Genomic DNA, 11,016 nt, shown 5'->3' with positions numbered 1-11,016 from the left:
AAGTGACTAGTTACACTTAAATTTAAACAGTTCAGTGGCAGTCCTTTCTCATTATATATGGTATGCAGTAATTGTTTTTCACTACACTGCTAGCCATACAATTTAGGCAAAACTTAACATAAACCCATTGTGATGTTTGTAGGGTCAAATAGGTGCTTCTTAGTAGGCATGAGGAATAGATAAAGTACAACAAATGTCTTTGCACGGATGTGCACAACTCATATTTATCACTATTCACAACACTTTTAACAATATGCTTAAGGCACAGATAATGTTTTGGTGCTTGGTGTACTTTTCATAAATATGCCATAAAGAATATGCTAGTAAATGAAATATTTCTATTTGTTAAAATTCTTATCACACACAAGAAAGGGAGGGGTGTTAACAAACACTTTTATACTATCACACAAGAAGGGGATGTTTAAGTTTTGGGTTTTATGTTTTCTTTAGGGGTGGGGTTTCTGCTTTGTTTTACTTTGAAGACATAGGCATACAAAAAAGCACAGATTGACAATGAATTGTTTCTGAGTTTTTACAAAAGTTATGGACTTCCTTTTATTGCTGTGGAGCAAAGGTCTGTTCTTCATTTCTTAATTCTTCCTTCTGTTTCTTTTTTAAATCAGTAGACCCTGCTAATGATGGAGAAGGAGTTGAAGAGAGTACAGCTAGCAAAATTTCTTGAGAAGAAATTGCACAGAATCAAAACTCGCCAACCTATGAAGGATTAATCTATACAGTAGCATGCTATAACACCAAAGAAGCAATCATGGCAGGAGCACCTTGACATGAAGTCTTCATTTTAGCACATGTTATACTATGTATAACCTTATGTCATGCATACATTGTGTAAACGTGTGTGTGTGTGTCTCTCTCACTCTGTATGTCATTGTGTGTGTGTTCACGTGTGCATACATAAAATACTACGATAGTAAAAGTCAGTTTTTCCACTAAAAATATGTAACTTGCAACACTAACAGTCTTGTTAGCTGCAAAGAAATTTGCTGCTGTACACGTGTCACAGTGAAAAGTAAATTTGCTGACCAGGAAAGAAAATATGAATTTTGTGTAATGAAAGATAAATGTGTTATACCCTACAATAAAAAAAACATGATTTTTTAAAGTATTTTTTTGTTTTGTCAATTTTTTGCACCATGAAACAAAACACAAACTTGGTTTTGAAATGTTAATGTTATTTCAAAGGCTGGGACTATACTATTCTGCCTACAAAATATAAACCCATCCATTTCCCCACCACAAAATATATGCTGTCTATGAAATAAAAATTAACAGGAAAATAATAAAATTATTTCCACGACATGTAGTGTTACCTAGTAATGCCCTGTCTTACAGAATTTCACAAAAGTATACACACTTGAGCTTCATCTCTCTCTCTCTCTCTCTCTTTATTATATATATATATATATATATATATATATATATATATATATATATATATATATATATATATAATGTATTCATGGCATGGGGTTGGAGGAAGGATGGTAGCAGAATTGTAATATAATTTAGAGTGCAGATAACTCAGATATTGCAACTAAAGTATAACAAACAGATGTAAATGGTAGTTTTGTTTAATATAGGAGAGTAGGTGCATTCATGAATAGTATAAAGGTGGGTTACAAAAGGGACATTATTGAAGAGATGGTCTTTATTAATTAAATGAAGAAAGATATCATAGCATGGTATGATGACTATGGACATTACTTTTATTTAGTAAGGATAACTTGGTGGATAGTGCTTAAATGGTTGTTGATTGCAAATAACTGACTGGTGCTGATAGTCTATAATTGGGTGTTGATATTAAATAACTGCCAGCTGGATAGTGGATAATTGCTTAGTGGATGGAAGATAAGTGAGTGATAGTAGATAACTGGTCTTCGATAGTCAATCATGATGTGTATGGGATAGAAGTTCACTTGGTATTGATAGCAGATAATTGGTTGGTGGGTAGTACATAACAGGGTGATGGATATTAGACAACTAGGTAGTGGATAGTAGGTACTTGGGTATTGATATGCAAAGATGGTAGTTTTTTCTTGGGTCCTGACAGCAGATAATTGAAGGCTGATAGTATGTAACAAATGGTTGGTCGATAATATATAACGGGTTGGTGATTAGTAGATCACTAGGTGTTGATGGCAGATAATTAGTTTGTGGATAGTATATAATTGGGTGTTGGATAGAAGATAACCAGTTTTTGGATCTGTGGGAACAACACTACTATGGGTACTTGCAACATCTATTGACATATGGCAGCTCCTTTGACATAAAACAGAAGTGTGTATGTGTGTTGCACTTGTTGCTAAAAGAAACTAACATAAAACTGGTAATGTTGGAATGCAGATTCAGTCTGGAGTAATGCTGGTCGACCTTGAAGTTGGATATTCAATGATTACCAAATGTTTTGTTAGAAATTAACCCGGTTGACCTCAGTTGTCTAAACTTTGAGGACACAACAAAGGCAGTAACCATCATACAACTTTTTGACCCAGGAGATGCCAATTAATCAAGGCATCATTTCTGCGAATGTCCTAAATTCAATCAAATGGCCTTTGTTACTCTCGTGATTGGTGGGGTTGCTCATTTGAATGATAAAAAATATATATTGGCACCGGCTGTCCCATGGGTAGTACAAGAGAGGGTCTGACATGTCTGGAAAGTGCTGTTTTGTCTTTCAGAGTTACTGGGTCATATCCAGCATTACTATGTGGGAGATCAAGAGCATGTCAGCTGGTTTCCACTGCTCCAGAAGGAAAATCCATCCACAACAGGACCTAGTGCATCACATGGCAGTGGATACTTTCAGATTTGAGGTTCATCTTCTGTTAGGATTTTAGGGGCCTCATCATTAGCCAAGAAGTCATTCTCGACCTCTTTTTAGTGGTCAACATACTCATGAAGCTAGTCTTGTGGCAAATATCCAACTGAAAAGTGGTTGACCTTGGTCACCGCAGTAGATAGCTTGAGCATTACAAAGCTCTAGCCACTTCAGAAAGGTCTCCAGAATATAGTCAGGACTGTTCAAATGTTGTCCCAAATAACCTGCGGAATGTATTTCTGACCCATACATTCTAGTGTCCATTCTTTTCGTCTGTTCAGCAAAAGAAGCTGGTAGAATTGTACAAGGATTACTCCACCGTACTGACACTGCATCTCTTGTACGAGTTGGTAGCTCATACTAAGAATGGGTGGAGGGTATAAAAGATGTCAATTGCGCATGTCAACTTGCTGGAGTCTTCTCCGCTGTTGAGATAGAAAAGACAGTACTTTGCCAGCATCCCTGAGAATCATCAAGTCTGAAAGGAAACTGACTGTTGCGACATTCCGTATTGGGAATGTAGGATGACCTGTCATTAGTGTTTCATCTTTAGGGTGACACTGTCCCCAAGAGCAGACTGTTGCATTGCTCTCAGACAGAATATAGCATTTGTTCTTGCATATTAGAGCGGCACATTCGTAGCAGATAGGCTGTTCCATTGTATCCATCTGGTTGTGACAGGTGCTACAGTTTGGTGCAAGTATAATAAATTGCAAATCATACAGCCTCAACAGGAAACCTTTGTAGCATGTCTATATGATTAATGACCACGTTGCCCAGCATGGAAGTCCGAGGTGTGTGTACTGTGGCTGCTGGCCGTTGCAGTATATAATGATGTTCCTGATGGTCAATTTGTCATAATCAACAAGCGAGATGGTCTTGTGGCAAGTGCGCAGGAAGAAACCCAGTTTGCAACTGTTGCAGTGGGATCCAAGCAGCCAGCCGTTGCCAGCAGCCTCTTTTTCTTTAAATTTGCTCAAGTGAGGGTCAAACTAAGTAGGAATAACCGTGTGACAGTCAGGAGCAACAGTTTAAGCTCACAGCTGTGCAAACATGTTAGGTCTTGACTGCGTGGTCCATCAATAGCCATATGTTTCATCCCATTACATAGTTAACCAAAGGCTTGGGGGCACACTCCTCTATGGACATGAACCCACATGGGTAGCAGGCAGTCATGTAAAAACTAACAATCTCAGACACACTATAACTATCGGAGTTGTCCAGGAAACCACGATGTCCAAACTCAATGCACATCAGCTGGATGCCCTTCACCATAGCTACGAGGATTCTCTTCCGACCATTCCCCTCCCGGGTAACTCTAGCTATGGTGATGACCTCAACAAAGACTTTAGTAGCCAACTTGTCTGGGCTGTCTGTGTATTTGCTGCAGGCCGCAACAATCTGCAGGTGTTTCTCCTGGGTTCCAAAGCACCAACTGCATGACTTCGGTCCAATTTCCTCCCCCCCCCCCACCGCTTTCACCTCAAAGAACCCAAACTCCCTTTGGCCCACCTTCATGACCCCTTGAACTAGAGTTGCATCTGTCTCATGTACTCATGTCATCACATCACCATGTTTTGGTGGCAAGCCACTGTTAGGCCTTGTCATCTAATGGTGTTTTTTTTAAGTGTTCTACCACACTCTGAACAACGCAGTTCACGTCACCTTCCCTCAAAGGGGCAAGGTTGTCGAGATAAGGCATTCAAATGGGATAGAGGCCATAGAGTACTGCCATCATTGAAAAACCATTTTCATAGTTAGACTTATCAATGCCAGTAAGAACTCTAGGTTTTGTATCTCTCAAAATCTCAGATACCTTTCTGCCTGCTCTGTCTTCACTGATTCATTAACTGAATGCAAATGAAAACATATCACCTGTCAGAATGACAGGGAGGGCAGGAAGACTATAATCTGTGTGTGTGTGTAGGTCATTGGACTATTCCAGATCAGGCAATTTTCTCGAACTTGGTACTCTGGCATAATGTCAAGTTCGCCAAGTATGAGTGAATCATTCTTTCCTCTGCAAAATGTGCTAAACACGTGCACAGCTCCATCAACTTCAAACTTTTCCTTGGCGTGATGAAGACGATGATGCCAACCAATGTCAGGTTGGGTTTTTTTCCAAATAGGCACAGGGTGTGGTGTGATTTTGTCAAGATCTAAATGAACTTTGGGTTCCTTGATTGCAAAAGCACCAAAGCGGCCAGATTGTTGCTACAGGGCCTGCTCTGCATGCTTGCCTTATCGAAACCAATAGACTGCATGTCAGTGGTCTCGTTGCCCTAGTTATGACATGCCTCTGCAGCTTCCCATTTGGCTTCGACTACGACACACTGTGTGTCCTATAGTTTAGCCTCCGTGTCTTTAACGTCTGCCTTAAGCCCAGAAATTTAATTTTCAGCTCCTTTAAGTACCGTAAGAGCATTATCTTTGTCTTTGGATAATCATGTGACCCGTGTAAGAAACAAAAAAAAAAAACTCTTCACTCTACAGGCTATCAAGGCATCATATTCACCAAATATTATCAACGCTTGTTGTAACTGACTCAGTTCATCAGTAACACTAGGGCAGACAATTCTCTGAATACTTTTTTTGTCTAGTCAGCCTCTCTAGAACCACCAGAGCCATCAAGTGTGGGGGTGTGGGGTGTAGTTGGGGTGGCTCTAGAAGGAATACCCATGAGATGAACATCTTTTTTGAACATTCCCTGTATTTTGTTTTCCTGCTGGAAGCTGCAACAGGCAAATTTAAAAGTGGAGGTTGTCAGGACTCTGCGACAGCTTTCACTAGCCCGACTTCCCCCTCACCCAACTGCTCAACCAGATAAAATATTAACTTTTTATTCATGCTTGTCATCAATTGGAGGTGCCTAAAAAGGAAGCTACTTTTGTGTTGAATTTCCCTAATTTATATAGAAGAATACACTTAATATAATTTGTCTTGATATTTTTTTCATAATTATATGTTAAAAATATGGAGTCATAAATTCAATTTAAAATGCATGGTAATTAATTGTGATAACGGGTCAGCTGGAGTTCTGAATTCAGGAAGATCCAAATCTTCTTTATTGCAATGCTACTTGAAACAAATTTGTTTTCAAGCAGCTGTTTATTTTATTGTAAATTCAGGGCAAAACATGTTCAATGTGAACATAACAGGGTATGTTGGTATAGATAACAGACAGATTGTGCGAACGATTGATGGAAAATAAGTTGATCTCCATGTGACGGGCATTTGACTACTATAAATAGTCAAAGGATTAAGTCTGGTACCAGACAAATTGGTCTTCTCCTGGGGAACTGAGGGCTACTGTATCAAGTCAAATGATGAAATCTGACATGTCGGCAGACTATGCGACACAAAGTGAAATATTGAGAACATTTATTGTTTCTGACCAGAACTTGTCCAGCATCTTCTCATGGTCGAATTGTCCAGACCAGTATTATTTGCAAATGAAGTTTTTAGTTGTATGATGTGTTTTGATTCTGAAATATTCTTTATATTTCTCTTGGATACAACACTTTCAAGACCCATAACTCTGTGTAGATTCCAGTAACTTTTAGACGTATATTTGAATTACCTTGCTGTTTTGTATATATGGACTTAATTTATGTGATTGCAATCGTTGGGTAGAGGATTAGATCTGGGCGGATTCCTTTACATATTACTCCTTTGTCTATTTGCTGTTATTCCTTAGATGAATACTGTATTTTATGTACATAGTTTTTACATGTTTTTATTTAAGTTCCCCTAGTATTGTCAGGTATTCGGCTTGGCACAGCAATATACAGTCAGCTGTTATGAACATGATCTGGAAATGTATTCATCTATTTATAAGACTCATAATACTTCCAAATTAAATCATATGTCATGACTGATTAAGTGTCATGAGTCTAATTAATCTCTGCCTTTCAAGGTTTTAGACATACATCGCCAATAGAAAGTGAAAACTTCTTACTCCGAGTTTTATTTCATTTTTGAATGAGTAATTATTCCTGATTATTCTTATTTAAGTTCATGATTTCAATTTAGTGTTGTTTTACATACCTGCTTATTAAGCTGAGTTCATTCTCTCTCATCTTTTGAAAGGAAGCATTTGATTGCTCAAAATTGTCTTCGTCCAAGATCTACATGGTTTGATCCTATTCATTGAGTTTGATCAAAGCTGACAAACTAATCTTGCAGTAGCAAGCTGTCACAGGGCCGACAAGGGGCGTGTGTGTGTGTGTGTGTGTGTGTGTGTGCAACCCATAAGGGGGCCTGAGCTGAAGAAAACTTTTAAATTATATAAAAGAAAAAGAAATGAAACAAAAACTAGTAGAGGCCCGGGTGTTCTAACGCCATGGCCCATTATCGCTCTCTAAGGCCCTACTTAGTCAGTCACTTTATCAATATGCTTGGATCCCGTACATTAAGGAACGTGCACAGTATCTTAATCTTATAATTCTATATTCAAAAATTGATTAAAATCATATCCAAAATATTCCTTCCAGAGCGGTAACCTGGTCAACCATACGCAATATCACCCTATAAATACGCACAGATGTCGCTCATTACAAGCCCACCCAAGATCTTGATGATGTAAACGTATATACTAAGAGTGACAATAATCAGTTTAGAAATAGTCTCCATAATGTCAACAAGCACAGCCAATCAGATACAAGATCCATATCACTGATACTAGTCTGAGATTGTGTTGATGTAAGCATATATTTGAGGTTTAATCAAATTCAGATCAGAAATACTGCTTTTAAGTGGTAACAAGCTCAACCAATCAGCTGCAAAATCACCTCATTAATAAGCAAAGATCTAGCCAATCATTGTACTTGTTTCAGATTTTGATGATATAAATCCATAGTTCAAGTCTAACTGAACTCGGATCAGAAATATGAACTCCACAGTAGTAACAAGCAATTGTTCATGGACTGACGACAACTGGTAATCGTAAGACACGTGACATGTACGTGCATTCGGCAAATAATAATATCGAGTAGAACATTGTCAATCTTCTTATCAAAGACTCAATTATAAGAAAGAACGATATAACAATAATTGATAGACTTACAAAATCGCTGTTTTGCAGTCACTTACATACATTAATCACTCCAGTAAATAAAGCTGTTTTGCAATCACTTAAATACATTAATCACTCCAGTAGTAAAGCATGTGATAAGGAAACGAACATTGACAAACATCTAGTTAACCAAGTGTAACTGAATTAAAAATTTTAATTTTTTTTTTATAAGGTACCATTATAGTATTTATTGAAGTTAATGTTGTTTACATTCCAAGTACAAAACATATGAGAAAATGCTATTTATTATTTTATTCAGTTTTGCACATTACATACATTTACATATTAACTTGATAAATGACATATTCATATTCTTTTTTGCTTAGATGTACAAATTCATTATGTAAATAGTTAAACAGGCAAATTACATACCCACATACTAAATGCATAACATTGCACAAAGCTTTTTCATTAAAAAAAAATGAATTACAATTACAACATAAACTTTCACAACAAATACATCATATTCATATGTATAATAAGTCATACATGTTCTTTATCAGTATTATTGAATCTCTACATTCATTTTTAAAGCATAATCAGTCAAAATCGTCCCAGGCCAAACTGGTTTTGAACATAAATGACCTGTAAACTCCACCCCCCATTAATTCAGAAGTGTAAGACATATTTTTGTTACCAAATGCAAATTGGAGTTTTAAATAATATAAGAGATGGTTTCAGCAGGTAAAGAGTAAAAGAAACAGAAACAACAAACTTATCTTGGCAAAATTAATTTTCCCTGTTTTAATAACTGCTAAAGTTAGTGTACTTTGGACTAGTTTGGGCACATTGGAGCAGCCATTTTGATCAACCATGTGCCTAGATCATACACAGTTTCTGCAGGTACAAAATGTAGAGAAATTTCAGTCACAGTACATGAAAGTAGCATGGATGTATGTCAACATTCTCCACTATGCTTTTGCAAATGCTTACAACTTCACCATACCCCTTTCACTCTGTCAGAATTACGTCATATCTGTGGAGTGCCAACATATCATGGGTTTTCATTAAAAGACTTCTTATGACGTTCAGTTGGGCCTAAATAAAAATAGCGCCATTCTGATGTCCATTATAGCCATCATGACAGATATCTTACAGATATTATCTAGCTGAACAGAACATCCTGCTGATGTGGAGTTTTCAAAAGAAGTCTTCTTATAAGGTCCTTTAGGTTTTAAATGAAAATGCTGCCAATCTGACATCCAATATGGCCACCACACAGTAGCCATCTTCAAAGTCTTGTTATAACTATTCTTAAATAGCTGGTTGTATCAACATAAGGTTTTCACTAAAAGACTTGTATAAAATCTAGTTGGTCTTAAATACAAATTATGCCAATCTCATGTCCAACATGGCCAACACATCAACCATCTTGAAAATATTATTGCTACACCTACTGAATGGTGTCATTTCATGAAAATAGTGTGATATCCAATGGATGGCTATATCAACATGGGTTTTCACCAATACTCTTCTTATAATGCATAGTTCATCCTAAATGAAAATGGTGCTAGTTATGCATCCAACATGGCTGCCAAGATAACTGTCTCAAAGATGTTGTCTGCTCTTCCATAATAGTAATATCTGCATGGTCCTAAATGAAAAGGGTGCTAAGCTGACAGCCACTATGTGCACCACAGCAGGTAATTAAATATCTTGCCATTGTTGAAGAATATCAGAGATGGTTTCAACACTTGACAGTTAAGAGGGGAAAAAATGGTCTCATCTTGAATTCCTGGAAACTCCACCAGTAGCATGTCTGTTACTTTGAGGGACTCTTGTTTTAATATAAAAATATGAATATCATCTCATTAAATCAGTCCTTTCAGTGTAACTTGTCGCTATCCATACTCCCTTTACATGTACCACTAGCACTGTCAGCATTTCTTAGGAGATCATTGCCTGGATTATATTTGTGGCAGTACTCATTAGTGTTGATCTAAACACATTGCCTGGATTATATTTGTGGCAGTACTCATTAGTGTTGATCTAAACACATTGCCTGGATTATATTTGTGACAGTACCCATTAGTGTTGATCTAAACACATTGCCTGGATTATATTTGTGCCAGTACTCATTAGTGTTGATCTAAACACATTGCCTGGATTATATTTGTGCCAGTACTCATTAGTGTTGATCTAAACACATTGCCTGGATTATATTTGTGCCAGTACTCATTAGTGTTGATCTAAACACATTGCCTGGATTATATTTGTGCCAGTACTCATTAGTGTTGATCGAAACACATTGCCTGGATTATATTTGTGCCAGTACTCATTAGTGTTGATCTAAACACATTGCTACTGTATCTGGGTTTCCTCTTGCCTGAATTTTCCAGATCAGTCTCAGCATCAATAATGTTGTTGTCTTTGCTACAACAATACAATCTGTTTTGAGGGATCATGCCCACTGCCAAAGTCTTTGTTACAACAATACAATCTGTTTTGAGAGATCATGTCCACTGCCAAAGTCTTTGTTACAACAATACAATCTGTTTTGAGAGACCATGCCCACTGCCAAAGTCTTTGTTACAACAATACAATCTGTTTTGAGAGACCACGCCCACTGCTAAAGTCTTTGTTACAACAATACAATCTGTTTTGAGAGACCACGCCGACTGCCAAAGTCTTTGTTACAACAATACAATTTGTTTTGAGAGACCACATCCACTGCCAAATTCTTTGTTACATCAATACAATCTGTTTTGAGAGACCACGCCCACTGCCAAAGTCTTTGGTACAACAATGCAATCTGTTTTGAGAGACCATGCCCACTGCCAAAGTCTTTGTTACAACAATACAATCTGTTTTGAGAGACCACGCCCACTGCCAAATTCTTTGTTACAACAATACAATCTGTTTTGAGAGACCATGCCCACTGCCAAAGCCTTTGTTACAACATTATAATCTGTTTTGAGAGACCATGCCCACTGCCAGTGTCTTTGTTACAACATTACAATCTGTTTTGAGAGACCACGCCCACTGCCAAAGTCTTTGTTACAACAATACAATCTGTTTTGAGAGACCATGCCCACTGCCAAAGTCTTTGTTACAACATTACAATCTGTTTTGAGAGACCATGCCCTCTGCCAAAGTCTTTGTTACA

The sequence above is a fragment of the Sinohyriopsis cumingii genome, chromosome 4, assembly GCF_028554795.1.
Source record: "Sinohyriopsis cumingii isolate HCF-2022 chromosome 4, ASM2855479v2, whole genome shotgun sequence".
Classification (NCBI taxonomy): domain Eukaryota; kingdom Metazoa; phylum Mollusca; class Bivalvia; order Unionida; family Unionidae; genus Sinohyriopsis; species Sinohyriopsis cumingii.
This window is presented reverse-complemented; position numbering follows the sequence as displayed.